We start from the raw sequence: 17523 nt of genomic DNA on the forward strand, positions 1-17523 counted from the left end.
CGTAGTTTTTTGCTAATACTGATCAGAGATGCCTTCCCTTTTTGGGATTTTGCTCTATCATGTAGTAGCTTCCTCCTTCTATTGTATAGTTTGTTTATGGCTGGGGTCCACCACATAGGACGTCTGCCTTTGGAGGATTGGGTCTTGGTTTTATTTGGGATTGCATGATCCATGCATTCCTGAAGGTGTTCATAGAATGCGTTTATAAAGGATTCTGTGGTCTGGGCCGTATTTTCCACAGGCCCAGGGGCTTTGAAGGATTCCACCTCAGTTTTGAGGAGTGTGAAATTTGCTTTAGAGAAGTTTTTCACTGTGGTTTTCAGGGCAGGGGATGGAGTTGGGATCTGAATATCCAGTGAGATTAGTTTATGGTCTGATCTTACCAGTGAGGGATACACTTCTGGTCTGGAGCATAGAGTCCCCATGTTGGTGATGATCAGGTCCAGTATGTTTTCCCCTCTTGTGGGAGTGGTAACAAGTTGTTCCATATCATTTGAGTTTATAAATTCTAGGAACCTTTGGGCTAGGGTGTTGGAGCTAGAGTAATGCTCCCAGTCTATGTTTGGGTAGTTGAAGTCGCCCAATATAATGGTGTTTGGAGAGACCTTCATATTTTCCAGTGTTCTCAGGAAGGCCGAGTGGGATTCCTGGGTTTGGGAGGGTGGTCTGTAGCAGGCTATAAACTGGAAGGCAGTTTTACCCACTGTTAGTTGCACATGGATAGTCTCTGATGCTTCGTGCTGAGCCACCAACCTGGAGGTGTGGGTATATTTGACGAATATTGATACTCCCCCTCCTTTTGTGGTACGGTCCAAGTTTTGGGGCCGAAAAGCATGGTATGAGGTATATCCTGGTAGTGCTGGGGTGCTCTATGGAGCCTTGAACCAGGTTTCTGTTACTGCACAGATATTGATTTTCTCCATGCTAAGGAGAGTTTCGAGTGCGTGCATCTTGAGGTTTAGACTTCTGGCATTCAGTAGCATTACTCTTAGTTTCTTATCCCTTGTGATACCTATGGAGGTGGGTTTGTCTTTTGAGCCTTGCCTAAAAAAGGCACTATGGGGGTAGCAAGAGCCTTTGCCAATATCCGAAAGCCCAGGGGTGACAGGTGCAAGCCGTCCCTGGTGAAGTATCGTGGCTTGTCGAGCATGTCATCCCAGGCTGACAGGCATTGGATCCCCTTTAAATGACACCAATACTTAAGCCAGTTGTTGAAATTGATCATCTTGTCTTCATATTGTGGCATCATTCTTGGTGAGGGTAAGATTCTACTCAAGGTCAGGGTCATACCGGTCTGGGCTACATGCTCAGAGAGCTCCTCTATGTCTCTTTTCATGTAGTCCAGGGAGGTACATCTCAGGTCATTCACACCAGCATGGACAATGACTGAGTCATATTTGTACTTGCCTTGGAGTGACCTGAGTGCTTGTGTTATGTGGCATATCCTAGCGCCCGACAGGCAGCTCACCGTGACCTTCTCCTTGTTCAGCCTGGTGAGCGGGACGTCAGTGTGCCTGATGATAGAGTCACCTATTACAAGTGTATCAGGTGTGTTGTTTAGCCTTAAGGGCTGTGACTGTTCGGCACACTGGCTTTGTGAGCTATGTGTTGCACGTGTTTTGTTTTGGGGTAGCGGTTGCTTGGGTGTCTGCTTTGGAGGTCTCTGCTGCTTAGGCAGATTTTTATTTAGAGCCTCCGAGTATGTTTTTGTGTGTTTATGTGTTTGGTTTGCTGTCGTGGTAGGTCTATGTGAGACTGGAATTGTAGTGAGTGTGGTTTCCTTCTCCTCCTGACTGGTTTCACCAGTACTGAGTTAAGAGAGCTTAGCCTACAGTATGGCTATATGGTTGCATCTCTCACATATGTTGGAATTTGTTGGGAGGAGGAGAGGGTTGTCTGTGTACATGAGGCAGTTGTAACATTGCCTCAAGATTCCCAGATTCACCAGCTGGACCGGAGAGGAGACTAACAACTGACCTTTGGACATGCTAGAATAGTATTGGGAATTCCTTTATAATTGAAAAAAAGGGCCAATGGGGAACGAGGTACTCAAGGGGAGTTTGTGAGGGTGTAGTGCTTTTGATATTTTAGTGCTGACTTATATAATTGCTTAATTGAGCAAGTGCCAGGTAACTTAAGTGCAATGTGTTTCAGGTAACTTAAATGCAAAAACGACAAACAGTAACTTTCTTTCAAGTGAAACAAGGAAATAAGTACAGTAAACAATGCAGATATCACTAGGGATCCACAGAAGCACTGAAAAGCCACGTTTTAGGTGGAATTAGCATTTCAGGGAAATAAGCAAACAAACAAGCAGCATACAAATAAAGCTAGATTCAGCAGGCCTGGATCTAGACTATGCTACAGCAAACAAGGTGTACCAATTTCAGTAAGAAGCAGTTCAAATATGCAGGCACTATAAGCCTTTAACCAGAAATTCCCAGCTCAGAAGGGCAGAGTCCAGCCTCTCCTCCCACAAGAGTGCAGACCACGAACCCTTTTAATGTAAAATAACTGGCCTGAAGCCCAAGTGCTTAAACTAGAATTAATACACTTTTAGAATAACAGACACTGAGCCCTCAATCAGCAGTTCCCAACTTAGAAGGATGTAAGCTGCCTGTTCTGCCACCACAGTGTAGATCACAAACCTTCTTAATGTAAAACAACTGGCGTGAAGCCCAGGTGCTTAAATATACACTTTTAGAATAACAGACACTGACCCCTCAAGTCAGCAGTTCCCAACTTAGAAGGATGTAAGCTGCCTGTCCTGCCACCACAGTGCAGGCCACAAACCTTCCTAATGTAAAACAACATAAAGAAAGAACTATGTCTGATTAACTCTGTCAGTCTTTCCTCAGTGACTTTCTTGAAAACTATCACTGGCAATGGTACTTGACTATAAATGCCTGCCCTAGGAATTTTATACTTAAATTTAGCAATATTGATTTTATGTCCTTGTCTCATAGACAAGTAGCAAAAGTACACTCATTTTTTTCAGTTTGTTGATATGCAATATTTTAGTAACAGTGTGCCGACTGACAAAGTTAGGCAAGGAATATTTCATGTGAAAGGGATGCAGAAAATTCATACAATAAAACCCAAGGTAAAGACACAGGTATTAATTCGTAATTTTTTCTTGTGAACAACAAACTTTAGTATAAATGCAAAAAGTAGCTGTTCATGAAAACTAAGTTGAGAGCCGAACAATGGAAAAGTACCCTCCTCAGCCTCAACAGGTCTCTTTGAGAAAAACTTAGCTATCACAGCCAAGGATAACCATAAGGCCTTGTACAGCTATGTATGTAGCCTGAATGGTAGGATCCAAGCATGTGCAAAACTAGTGACCAACAATATCACACATGCTGACACTACAGAGACAGTAAAGCATTTAGCAGATAGATTTGGCAAAAATTTCACCTCCATATCCCCTCCAAATCTAGCACAAGCCTTGGGCCACCCCCCCCCCCCACCAGCCTACATATTTGAAGAACAGGTCATTAAAGCGTTGTCCAAGGCAAAAATCACAGCCTCTGTAGGACCAGATAGCATCCTAGGCTGTCTTCTAAAGAGGCTAAAACATGAACTGGTATCACCATTATGTACCCTTTTCAATCATAGTCTAACCACAGGCTTTGTTCCCGCAGAATGGAGAACAGCAACATGTATTCCCCTCAACAAAGGTGGCCTAACAACGGACCAGGGAAATTACTGATTCATAAGCCTGACCAGGCTCATCTGTAAAGCCATGGAATGTATCATTATGCACTTCATAAATAAAGACATAGGCAACCTCCAAACCCTGGATCCTACCCAATTCAGATTCTTCAAGCGCAGATCCTGCCTATTAAATCTTTTGGATTTTTTGAAAATGTGAACAGGGCCATTGATGAGGGCAAATCTGTGCACACAGTATACCTAGACTTGGCAAAGGTTTTTGACACAATCGTATACTCAGTCATTACCGATAAACTTAACAAATCGAATGTAAACCCTTTCGTTGTAAGATGGGATGCTAACTGGCACACAAACTGGACACACACTATCAAAGTGGGCAACTCCACATCATCCAGCAGACCTGTTACCAGAAGGATGCCACTGTGGTCAGTGCTAGGCCCCCTACTGTTTGGTATATACTTCTCAGAAGTTCAGGTCAAAACTAAAGGGTTATGGCTGACCAGGTTTGCAGACGACTGCAAACTGGGTGCAATGATTGAATCCCCAAATGATGGCACTATATACCAGGAGAGTCTTTTGCGGACCAATGACTGGTGTCTTAGTCATGGTCTCAAACTGAATGCAAAGAAATGCATCATCCTTACCTTTGGCACAAACAATGTACCTTCACACTACCAAATCAACAGCTGCACCCTAAGTACACATGAAGTGGGAAGGGACTTGGGTTCACAAGTTGACTGTGACCTTAACTTTGACCACCATGTGTCTACTGTAGTAAGGAAAGTGTTCTACATAGCACACTTGATTAGTAAAGGCATAACCTTGAGAGCAAAAGAGGTCTTGCAGTACACAGACTGACTAAAGTCCCTGTCACTTTACTCTGTATCATGTAGACTTCTTATAGGAGACTTATGCCTGGCTTACAGAGCAATCTCAGACCGAAACCTAATGAACTTACTACATATCTGTAAATCAAATGGGACTAGGACCACCCAATCAAGGGATCTAGATATGGCCTACAACTTAAATAGGACATGCTGGAGGGACAAATTTATCTATCAGTGACTGCTGAGTCTTTGGAATAGTCTACATATTCATGTGAAACAGAGCACCTCTATGACAATGTTCAAAAGGAACCTGGACGAGTGGATGGGTCACACAAAATTCTTACCAGGAATAGTGCCCACAACCCTCCTGGATATGTGCAGTTGTTATTGAATGCAATCTTGGATTTCTATGGTATTACATTGGGATGAAATGGCTAGGCTTGAAATGACCTCCAGGTCGATAGCCTAGTAATCTCCTATGATCCTATGAATGATATGCATTCTTGAGCTAAATGATCAAATCTGTTGATATTTCTTTGCATATATAATTTCTTTCATTTGGCTAATGAACATAGCACGTGGGTAAGGATGCATGCTAATGCAGCAGTATAGGCGAGTACCTAATAGTAATGCTAATTAGCCACCTTCTCCTGAACTTTCCTACAGCTCCTATTTATTTACCCGAGCAAATCAGAGAATTGCACAGCTAACTAAAATTTTAAACCAGCTGGAGAAAGTGATGATGGTCCCCTATTAATTCTTTCGGAGTACTTGCCATGCACGTGAGCTCAAGTCAACAGTCTAGATGAAACATGCACAGAACTGAATTCACATAATCAAGATCAGGGCTGATAGTCAATGGTCTTCATTTACAAAAAAATAGGTAAAATAGAGGCTGTGTTTTTTCTTTCTTTTTTTTTTAATATATGAGACACTGGAAAACTCAAGTATGGTTGTATGAGCTGAAAATAAAGGGATGAGTCCAGAGAACTTGTTAATTTTCTCTGAATTTATACAGGCTTTTGTATTTGACACATGTGCATACACACACACACACACACACACACACACACACACACACACACACATACACACACACACTCGCACACATTCACTGCCCCCACCCACACATGCATATTCAGTCATAAAGAACAAAGCCTTCTTGACTCAGTCTTACTTATGGAATCATTCTGGCATATACTTGCACACACAATTCAACACTCACACAAATGCATGTCTCTCTCTCAACTCTCTCTCTCTCACACACAAAGACACACACACACATACGCATATGCACATACACACAGCCTCTTCATTTCTGACCTCAAGACATATGCACAGAGATGTACACATTCATGCAGCCTCATTCATACCTCCGTAGGCATTCACGCTCACATTCATACTTGTGCAGACACACACTGGTACACCCCACCACCCACAGATCTGTCTTGAACTGACATGCATGGCAAGTACTCCAACAGAATAAATGAGTGACCATCATTGCTTTTTCCTCCTGGTTTAAAATTTTAATTAGCTAGTAAAGTACAGCAAGTAGGGAGCTATAGGAAATTCCAGGAGAAGTTGCATGGCTAATTAGTATTACTATTAGGTACTTGTCTGTACTGCTGCTTTAGCATGTGTCTTTACCCACAAGGCAGCTCTCCACACTGAGACCACATGAGGGGGAGAACCTCAACAGCAGAGTTGTCTTTGAATCAGAGTGTCGCTGAGCAATGCAGAAACCTTCCAAGCTAAGGCAAAATGATTGTGTTGTGTTAAGCCCCTCTGAACTCCATAAATTGTCTCTTAGGCATACCTATGAATAATATTTCCACAGTGGAATATCTTTTTATATGTTTAATGTCATCATATGTAGCTGGAATATTTCTCTGATTAACAACTGGTTTAAAAGATAAGAACTTACAGTCAGTTTATAGAAATCTTATCTTAAATCTGTTCTGGATTTATAGAAGTTTTTTAATAAATTCAGATCATATATCAACATGTATCTTAATTTATTAGACCACTTGTCACAATTTTGCAAATAATATAAATCAACAAGTTATCGAGTAAATTACAGTTTTCTCAAGAACTGTCATACTAGGCATTATATGCATATTGCACATTCCAGGCATGCTAGTAGTAGAGATATATAAAGCTGCCTATAGTAAAGAACAACTCAAAAATGTTAAAAGTGTTATTTCAGCTTCAGAATTCTATGATGTGCCCTTCATATTTTTCTTTGCTATAATGTTACTGAAATTGTACTCCTGCATTCTCTGTTGAATAACTATTTCAGATTCACATTCCTGTAGTAAATTAAACAATTTTGAAAGAAATCTTAATTCTAAAAATTACTTCTTTTTCTACATTTTGTATCTTATATTTATACAACCTACATGACATAAACTTTTGTTTTGATCTTAGTATGTACGTGTTGGCAGCATTGATGTAGACAGTATAGAACATACTATGGCCAGACAAAGTAAGTTTGATTACTGTGTTGGCCACTTGAGGGGGAAGTCAGGCAGGCAGAAGATGATAGGTTTGCACATCAGAGAAGGGTGTGACCATATCCAGTAGCAGATGTATTTTGGTTGGATGTACCTGATGAACATAGGACAAGCTATATGAGATGCATTTTATAGGTGGATGGAAGTTCTGCTGACATCATCTCATTATAAAGTGAAGAGTGGTACAGTGGTAACACCTACTGCACATGCCACTTACAGAATGTATCTGGGCAGCAGTGGTGAAGTAGGGCTTAAAGGCACACAACCCAAATCACACCTGATGGCTGGCTTAAAGATGATCTCTAGTCAACCCATATATCACAGATGAGCAACCAATAGGCCAAATGGCCAAATGGAAGCTGTTGATTTTCAGATGGTGGGAACAAAGTATGCTGAAATTGCATACATGCATGTCTTGTTGAATAGCCTTTTTACACTAAACATACTTGCAATTCTTTCTTTTTATTCTCATTGATGTCAATTAGTAATCTTTTGAATTATTGCATATATTGCATGTTGAACGAGATGTCACACTCACAACTCTATAGTGTACTTATTATGTTAAGTACCATCAGCTAGAGCGTCTTCTGTGTGGAGGCATACGTGAATGGGGCATGCCTTAGTTGAAGGTTGTGCATCAGGGGTGGTAACCCGGTACGTAAAAATCCACTACCAATCATTAGCGGACCGGAGTTCCTCTGTGGTGACCCCTAACCGGGAAAAGCCGAAATACACAAACAAACAAAACCACGATGAAATAATATGTATGTTATGTGAAAAGCATTTTCAATAACAATGACTTAAAAGAAATAATCAAAGAAATAAAAAAATAAATAAAAATTGGAAATTAAATTCAACCATAAAATATAAAATAGTCCACACTCTTTATAATGGTGGAAAGTATTTGTGAAACAGTTGCATTTTCTGAGAAACCAATCAAGGTATGTTTTAAACTGCTGTGAAAAGTTCTCTAACAACTTAGTATTAAAACATTTATTCAAAGTTTTCCAAATTATAGCAATTAATTTTAGTAATTAATAACAATAGTTATAAGCAGAAATATGTTGTACCTGTTTGGCAGTTTACTTATTACTCCAGGCTTATGATTTAGTCCTGGTATCCAGCTTCATCGTATAGTGTCTGTAGAATGATACAAATAAAATGTTATTGTATACTTCAATTTGATCATTCAAAAAAGAAAGAAAATGTGCTAACAAGTCATTTTTTTAATATAAACCTAGACAGGATGTTGAAATAAAAATTGCAGTTAGTGTGGATGAACATCCATTAACTTTAATTTGATGATTTCGAAAAAAAAAAAATTTCATACAAAAGACAAGTGTACCTACTTGAAGTAACAGAACATTTTACTTTGTTCTACAACATTGTGTGCCAAATAATTTTTCACCAATACTTACTGTCCGGTTTGATTCTCAGCTAGAGCGTCTTCTGCGTGGAGACGTGTGTGAATGGGCGTACCTTCGTTGAAGGTTGTGTGTCAGGGCTGGTAACTCGGCACATAAAAATCAATTACCGATCAATAGCGGACCGGAGTTCCGCTGTGGCGACCCCTAACCGGGAAAAGCCAAAAGACACAACAACAACAACTTACAGTGGCAATTTTCCCCAGCCTTTTGGTTCCTAGTCTAGTGTACCACAAACTGTCCATAAACAGCTCAATTTTGTATCTCATGAAATTTGCCCTTACAAAAGTTCCACTTATATAAATGAGATAATCTATGAGCTATGTTAACATGATAACCCTTTTACTTTCATTGTCTTTCTTAACTTGCCAGAAAAATCCTTATAACCTTCCTAGTATGAGCAATATTCATTGTTTAATCTAGTTTTCCTGTAAATATGTATCTTAATGTATAAAGCCAAACTCATTTTGGATTTTTGTCAGTTCTTTTTATTAGCATGCAGTCACATATCACTTCTTTTCATAATTAACTCTTCTCTTGGCCATTTCAATCTTGTCAGAAATTGGCCAGTCAGTAGTTCTCTCTCATTTTTAATCTTAACTCATTACTTTAGTAAATTTCCAGATATGATGGTGGCAATCTCAATGCTTTCGTAAGAATGCTATAAAATATTATGAGTAGTAAAAAGCTCATGCCATGATGCCGATTGTTGCTGAAAATATTTTGATAGAAATAACCTTCGCCTTAACCAAAATCAAAGAGTGTCATTATAGAAGCTCCAAAAATTAAATAATCATTCTCAAAAGGCTATGATAAAAATTTTGATTTGTAGATCTGACTTAATTTGTGTCCCTTTGTCAGGCACCATTGGCTTGTGAAGTCATATACGTTTTCTTTCAAATACATTTTAGTACTTGAGTGTTTTTCTTATATTTTATCTCAAATGAAACAGCAGCCTATCATTTTACTTCTTATATTTTATATTAACTTCTTTTGCAAACACTTATTGGAAGATTGATTTATTTCATGCATAAATTAGTCTGCTACATGTCATTCCTTTATTAAAGTATTTAAAGTGACATGGCAAATATCAGCAACTCAGAGACATAACCTAAGACAGTGATATCTGCATTCTCTACCCTAGAGACTTATCTACTTATTTCTACAGTCTCTGGCACTCAATAAGGACACCTATATGGAGTTTATGCATTTGTGCTTTGAGCAGCATCACTTAATAAATATTAAAGCCATGGCTCAACTTCAAACGTAAGCAAGGAAAGTTTTGTGGCAGTCAGGAAACCATGTAAAGCAACACAGATAGCGATCTTAGTTACAGCATAGCAAACTGGGTTAGTGGGATTGAGTGGCATGCCACAAGAACTACCATTGTGTTTTATATATTAATGTATTGTGTTGCGGGGACAGGGCAGGACAGTGTATCTGTACACTCCAGCATACAGGGCTAGTGGAAGTGCACAGAATACCACAAGGACCACCATTTTTTTTTATATCAATGTATTGCATAATGTAATTTACTTTGTGGAGACAAGACAGGAGAGTGTATTAGGACAGGGCTGTGTACGTGTACACTTCAGCATACTGGGCTAGCAGGACTGCATAAAATGTCATAAGGACATCAGGGATTTTCATATATTAATGTATTATGTTGTGGGGAGAGGACAGGCCAGTGTATATAATGCTGAGTATTGAGGAATCCCATTCCTGGCAGTCTGTACAAGCTGTGTCAATGTTCTGTAAGGGTACATGGACTGTCATTTATAGGAAACAGTCATGGGAAGTGTGTTTATTGAATAGAAACACAGATGAAACTTAGGGATGAACACTGGGAAGGAGGGCAGGTGAAACATTATAATGTACCATACATAAGGAAATGAAAAAGGAATGTAAAAGGAAAACAGTGGCAGCAAGAATACTAATCACATCTCCGCATGACAAAGTACGGACTGCACAGTGACTAATGTATATGATATGACTGTCACACAAGGTGACATAACATAACAGTGGATGGTGTCTTTGTGATGTAAACATTCAGACATGAACAATGGAGAGGACATGTATCATGGATGTTAAATGCAATTGGGGTTGAGTGCATATTGTCAAGATGTGCAAACTGATTTGCCTGAGTATGCCTGTATTATCAGGAGAGGATTCCAACAAGTAGGACAGAGATACAGCCACATGGTCAACAGTAAAACCATAATGCACAATCATAGACATTAACAGAAGAATACCACCAGTAATACCCATGTCTCTGACACAGCATATGTGTTTCCGAGTGAGCATAGATGGTTTTGCACCAACACACTTGCACAACTATTACGATGTGTCAGTAATCTATGAGTGTAATCAAGCGCACTCTCCTGACACTAACATATGCAGGAGGTGTGAGGAGACATACTTGACATTATGATCACTACAGCCTAGTTGACTGGTGCGCATGGCAGATATATATATATATATATATATATATATATATATATATATATATATATATATGGCACAATTCACACTGTCATGAATTTAAACCATGCTGTCAATATCATTAAACAGCAATGTATGTCATGAGTGCATCACCAAAACAGATATCACACGTGCATGTAGTATTACACCTTAATAGGGGTTCTGTGCTATCAAACAGTAATGTTTATGCAACAAAACTAGGTATGCACAAATAGATGTGTGACAGCTCACAATGACAAAGGTGGCACACTTCAATTACTCATCACTGGAAGATGTGTATGGAGGGACATGAGGAAGGATGCATTGCACTCAAGTATTGGTGTGGTGAAGGCTGTGAACTATGAGGGTATTAAGGCCTAACACGTGGCTCTCCTGAACACACTCAGTAGATGTGCTGCATACAAGGGAGTACTCACAACAGTGGACACATGTTGGTGGACATTCCACATATCATATAACCCAGGACACAGGACACATAATAACTGGTCTGCTGATACAGTGCAATGTCTGCATGATCTTTAGTTTGTGCATTTGTTTGCATAATGAAACAAAGCCCCATAAGTTTTTTTTTTTCATGTGTTGTCATGGCTGTGGCAGCAATCTTTGATGTGTGCTGATATTATTTGTATTATACCAATATCACAGTTAGCATCAATGATTGTCCACAATCTGTAGTTCTTCAAATTTGTATATCATTCTTGTCATCTGTGATTTCAATCATGGGCAGGAAAGGGCCTAGCAAACAGCCCTGATGTACACACTTGATCACTGGACATGAGATATAGGTCACTTCACACATTTCTACATATATAGATGCCACATATGTGATCACTGTTCTACCCACTTTGTGATATAGGTGTTGATGGCTACATCTGTCATTGTGGAGTGAATACCTCAGTGTGGACTCCTGCCAACTGCCTTGGTCTTTTTAAGTTCCACAGGATGATGTGCTTTGAGGATATCTGACAGATGTAACAAACATAGATGTAGCTTCAAAAACTCACACATGTCTGTTGCACATAGATGGGATATTACTAGTGTCCATTTAGAGAAGATCCATGATGACACGTTGGTCTACCTCACAAATCAGGAGAGTCAGAATGGCTTCTACAGGAAAGTAGTCCATCTGGAGGGTGTGTTGAAGTGTGTATCACACCGTGTCAGGTAGGTGTATGTTCTGAGTTATGCCAAAGGTGATCTGTGATGTTGTCACAGCCAATTGTTTCTGGGTGATAGGCCTGCATGAAGGTAACATGGTGGATACTGCCTATCTTGATCTAGCCTAGAGTTTGCACAATCCCCCTAATTAGGTATCATTGACAAACTCTACCAGCTGAGGATAAACACATCAGTAGATGGTTAACCAATGTCCTCACTGACAGACTATATAAGTGAAAGTTGGTGAATCATTCTCTACCATCACAGCTGTCACAATTACTGTACTGTACTGTACCAGGAGGATCAGTGCTGGGCCCTATAATGTTTGAAATCTAGTTCTCAATATTCCAGGCTACAAAATATGACCTGTAGCTTACCAGGTTTGCTGATTCATGCATATGGGTTGCAGTTATTGAGTCCAACAATGATGTAACTATAGTACAAGAGGGCTAACACAGACAAATGACTGGTGCCAAATACACGTGGTCAACTAATAAATATAAAATGTATCAGGGTTTGTGACTTATCCAAAGTGGAACTTACTGGTAAATACATCACTGACAACACCCTCTCATGCTGAAACCAGTAGTGCAAGAATAGGGAATGCACGTAGATAGCAATTTGAACATTGACCAAGTATCCACAGAGGTATGGAAAGGTTGCATTGTGCACCTCTGATGTCTGGCCATTGAATCTAGATCTGAAGAGGATATGACAGCACTGTACTCAAACCTCATCTGAACACTAATACAGTATAATATTTTCTTTTGTATGCACCTCACCAGACACCTGCAACAGCTGGACAGACCACAGGGGTTTCAGACCAAGAAAATACAGATCCTACAAACTATGTCATGATATATGTGGACATACTAAAAGCTCTGTTCCTCAAATCTGTATTCAAAAGCATGAGGTGACTTTTACCTGGACTATAGGACATTTCTGAGCCTGTCCTGATGTGTATACTGCAGAGCCACAAATCAACAGAGTCTGTTGAGAGAAGATGGTAAAAGCAATGTCCTACATGCTGTTGTAAATTGCTCTTTCTACTGTTAAGCAAGTTCACAAACACACACACACACACACACACACACACACACACACACACACACAATTGACTAGAGTGAGAACATACCCCTACCTATTTAAGTACATAGACTACAGAACACAGTACTTTATGCAAGCACAGCAGCACAAGTCTGACTTGGAGTGTCATAGACAACCCTTTATAGCTGATGACATCAGCAGTATCTGTTGAAGAGAATATAATTCTGTCCCAGATGCTGATGCAAAATGTTATCGGAAATGTCAAGCAAAAGCTCACAAACAGACATGCATGCACACATAAACACACACACACACACACACACACACACACACACACACACACACACACACACACACACACACACACACACACACACACACACCAAGCACCATGGCACAAATCTGACTTTTACATGACTGCAGGTCAGCTTATAGTGGATGACATCAGCAGGGCATGATGGAGAAATGGTGGTGGGAGGCCTGCATGAAATGATTCTGTATGCATGTGCAAATATCAAAATACTATCAATGATAATGCAGGATACACACTTCTGCTCTTCTGGCTAGACACACAGACACACAGAACCTCTAGCTATGTAAGTACACAGACTACAGAACTCAGTACTTTATGCACATGTCATGGCACATGTCTGACTTTTACATGTCTGCAGGTCAACTTATAGTGGATGACATCAGCAGGGCATAATGGAGAGAAGGAGTTGGGATGCCTGCAAGAAATGGGTCTGTGTGATTGAAGATGTAAATGCAGGACACACACTTCTGCTTTCCTGACTAGACAAACACACACACACACACACACACACACACACACACACACACACACACACACACACACACACACACACACACACACACACACACACACACACACACACACACACACACACACACACACACACACACACACACACACACACACACAGTTGACTGCAGTGAAAACATAACTCCTACCTATCTTATTACACAGACTCCAGAACTCAGTATTTTACACAAGGGTCACAGCAGAAGTCTGACTTTTACATGGATGCAGGTCAGCTTATAGTGGAAGAAATCAGCAGTGCATGTTGTTGAAAAGATGTTGGGAAGCCTGCAAGAAATGAATGTGCAGGCATGTGCCGGCATCAAAATACTGTCAATCCATGGGAATGGAGAGGTAACAGTAAGATACACATTTCTGCTCTTCTGGCTACACACAGACACAGTACAGACACACACACACACACACACACACACACACACACACACACACACACACTTGACTACAGTGAGAACAGAACCCATACCTATCTCAGTACACACACTATAGAACACAGTATGTCACGCAAGCACCACAGAAAAGTTTGACTTTTACAAGACTGCAGATGGACTTATAGTAGATGACATTAGCAGACCATATGGAAAACAAAATGTTGGGAGACCTTCATAGGTTTATAGCTTCATATGTACATAAGATGTTGCTTGCCTAATGGTTGCAAAGTGTTTAGAAGCCTAGCTGTGTAAAAAACACAAGTGACTTTGTTGAGCATAGTTGTATGGTTGTTGCTAGCAGAGAAATTTTGTGAGCATCATCAACTGGCTCTGTCCATGAGGGACAAAGGTCATATCCCAAAGGTGACTTTACAGTCACCAAACCAGTAGTCAGGATGCACTTGAACAGGGTCATTGAGGAGCACTGATTCACATGCAGAGGAAGCTTATTACAGAGAAGTGTGAGCTGTTGGGGGATATTTCTGTCCCCCTAGTATGTATGTTCTGTTTATGTCATTGGCTTGGTTGAGAACCCTGGGCCATGTTATTCTTGTCACACTTGATTTGCAGATATGCAGCATTTCAGTAGGGCAGAGTCTGAGACTGCTCTGTAGGGCAGTTATATGTCACCTCTCAGCTGCCTGATTGATAATGAGTACACTAAGAGGTCTTTCAGTCTTTCCATGTATGTTATGTTTGGATGTCCTGGAGTCTCCCAGGCACAACCCTGTGTTTTCTTCAGTTTATGCAGGTTTCTGGTGAGGTGCAGGCAGAATAGAGCATTATACTCAGTTAGTGGTCAGATAAGGGTAGAGTACATCAGAAGTATGGCCACCCCATTCTTGGATGTGATGTCACTATGTATGATGTGCACAATGCAGAATGTGTGTGTCACCTCTATGGTCACATAGTGATAAAAGTGCAGATTGCTATCAACATGTGTTTCCAAGTCTCACAACACTGTGTTTGAGATTAGAGGGGTGCTATGTATATAATAATTAGCAGGGGTACTTTACTGCCAAAGAGGAAAATGAGCCATTGTATGCTATAAGATTCAGTCCATGAATTTGGCACCAATCATTTCTGTGTATAGCAGCTCCTTCTTTAATATGTTGCAATCACTGGCGCACTCTATATTAGTGTGTCCAGTTACCAGTCATCTGGAAACTTGGTAAACGACAGGCCTTCTACCATTGCCTATGCTTCAGGGAAATAGTTTGCGAACAGCTGAGAGTCCAGCACAGATCCTTGTGGTACGCTAATGGTAATTGGCTACTGGTGGATGTGCAGTCCCCAACTTTGAGAGTGTGTGTTATGTCAGTGAAACAGTTGCCTATCCCTGTACTACTGTATGGCTTAATCCCCACATGGGAGATCTCCACTATGACACATAATGTATGATACTGTAAAAGGCCTTGCATAAGTCAACATAGGGAGTATGTCCTGTTATCCCTCATGCAGGTCTGTGGGGTCAGTATCCAATAACTCCACAGGGTTCAATAAGTAAGATGTACCCTTGAGAAAAGCAAAATGGGTAGTCTCGAATATGTTAAAGGTCAACCATGTCCCTGTGGATATGTATCATGCTGATTCCTTCCCTAACCTTGCAGATAAGTATTTTTAGGCATATGGGTCAATAATTGTAGTTCTACATGTTAACAGATTGATGTACATTGCATAACACACATTTGTTATTACATTTTGTATTGTGGTTGATATATGTGTGCAAAAAGTACTGAGACACTAGAGTTGCAGTTCCTGGGGTTGGGGAGGGGGGTGGCAACAGATGGGTATATTGCAAATATGTGACATATTGTTAGATAGACCCCCTCAGTTTGTAATGTTTATATGTGTAATTTTGGGTCTATATTAGAAGCATGAAAATGCTTCTGAGTGAATACGGAAACAGCGGCACATATTCATCGAATCGCATTTAAGCGATTCGATGAATATGTCATAGGGCAAGGAGATAGCTGGCCAACTTCACGGAGTTGCCCTTTCCTTCCCTATAGTGCAATCTCGGAGTTGGTATATTTAGTTAGGGGGTGTGGGGGGCAGTTTATGGTGTTAAATTATTTTTTTTAGTGAACGGCCATGTACGTTTTTTCCCTAGGGAAAATTTTGCTTACTTGGCCATTCGCAATTTTTAGGTTTTGTGCATTGTGTGTCGACTTTTATGTAGTTGCACATATGCACTTTTGGTCTTATAATATAGACCCATAATTTCATGTCATACACAGGAAATGGACAGTAGTTATACAGCATAATATAAACATTTCCATAGTGCAGCAAGCAGCGGGTTTTCCCAATGGTTAGCAAAGTGCATATACATGTGAGATACACATGTTTATGTGTAGGTAAGCACTGCTCAGATGTGAGCCTCATTGCTAAAGCCTGATAGTTACTACTGAGTCTATGAAATACACCTGCTGTTTAACTGACTCTGTGGCAGCACGTGTTAATGCATTGACACATTCCTTTTTTGGCACAGATGGTACTGGATTTGAATACAGATGTATCTAATACTTTAAAATTCTTTCCATTACAGAGCAATAATACAATGATATGAATTATTTAAATGAGATGTGTCACTGCATTTTGCCGATGCTCACCATTTCTACAGATTGGTGCATGATTTGTACCTCCTCACAAACATGGAGCCCAAAAAGTGAAGAGATCCATTGCTCTTTCTTCTACTTATGTGTGTTGTGTGTGATTCTATTTTTTTGACCAGACTAAAGTCATTAAAATGGGGTAGATAGGAAAGTGTTAAAATGGGGAGCAAGCAGAGAGAAGAACAAATTCTGCCAGTTAGTACTGAGTCTCTGGAATATACCTGTTACTTTTTGTCACCACGAGTTAATGCAGTTAATGCAGTGATACATTCTTTTTTGAGGCCAGATGGTACTGGGTTCAAATACAGCTGTATGTAATTCTTTTAAGTAGTTTCTAATTACAGTTTGTGTGCATTGATGTGCAATGTGCACCATTGTACAGTAATGCATTAAAGATAAGAAATGGGCAAGATAGGACAGTGATGAAATGGGTAGTAAGCAGGAGAAAGAACAAAGGGAAAGCAGGGCAGGAATGTGCAGGGGGTAGGTAGGAATGAACCATAGCTATCCATTT

The 17523-nt window shown here is 40.1% G+C and overlaps 1 protein-coding gene across 1 annotated transcript in view; it reads right to left on the reverse strand.

Annotated features, from left to right (window-relative positions):
• Positions 1-17523, reverse strand: part of LOC122796665 (cadherin-10-like) — a 2154436-nt gene that overhangs the window by 1520983 nt on the left and 615930 nt on the right. The window contains exon 3 of the mRNA XM_044065325.1: positions 8086-8155. The gene's annotated coding sequence lies outside the window, so the exon portion shown is untranslated. The remainder of the gene's footprint in view (positions 1-8085; positions 8156-17523) is intronic.

Source organism: Protopterus annectens, chromosome 3.part0 (genome assembly GCF_019279795.1).
Source record: "Protopterus annectens isolate FY-2018-M chromosome 3.part0, PAN1.0, whole genome shotgun sequence".
Classification (NCBI taxonomy): Eukaryota; Metazoa; Chordata; order Ceratodontiformes; family Protopteridae; genus Protopterus; species Protopterus annectens.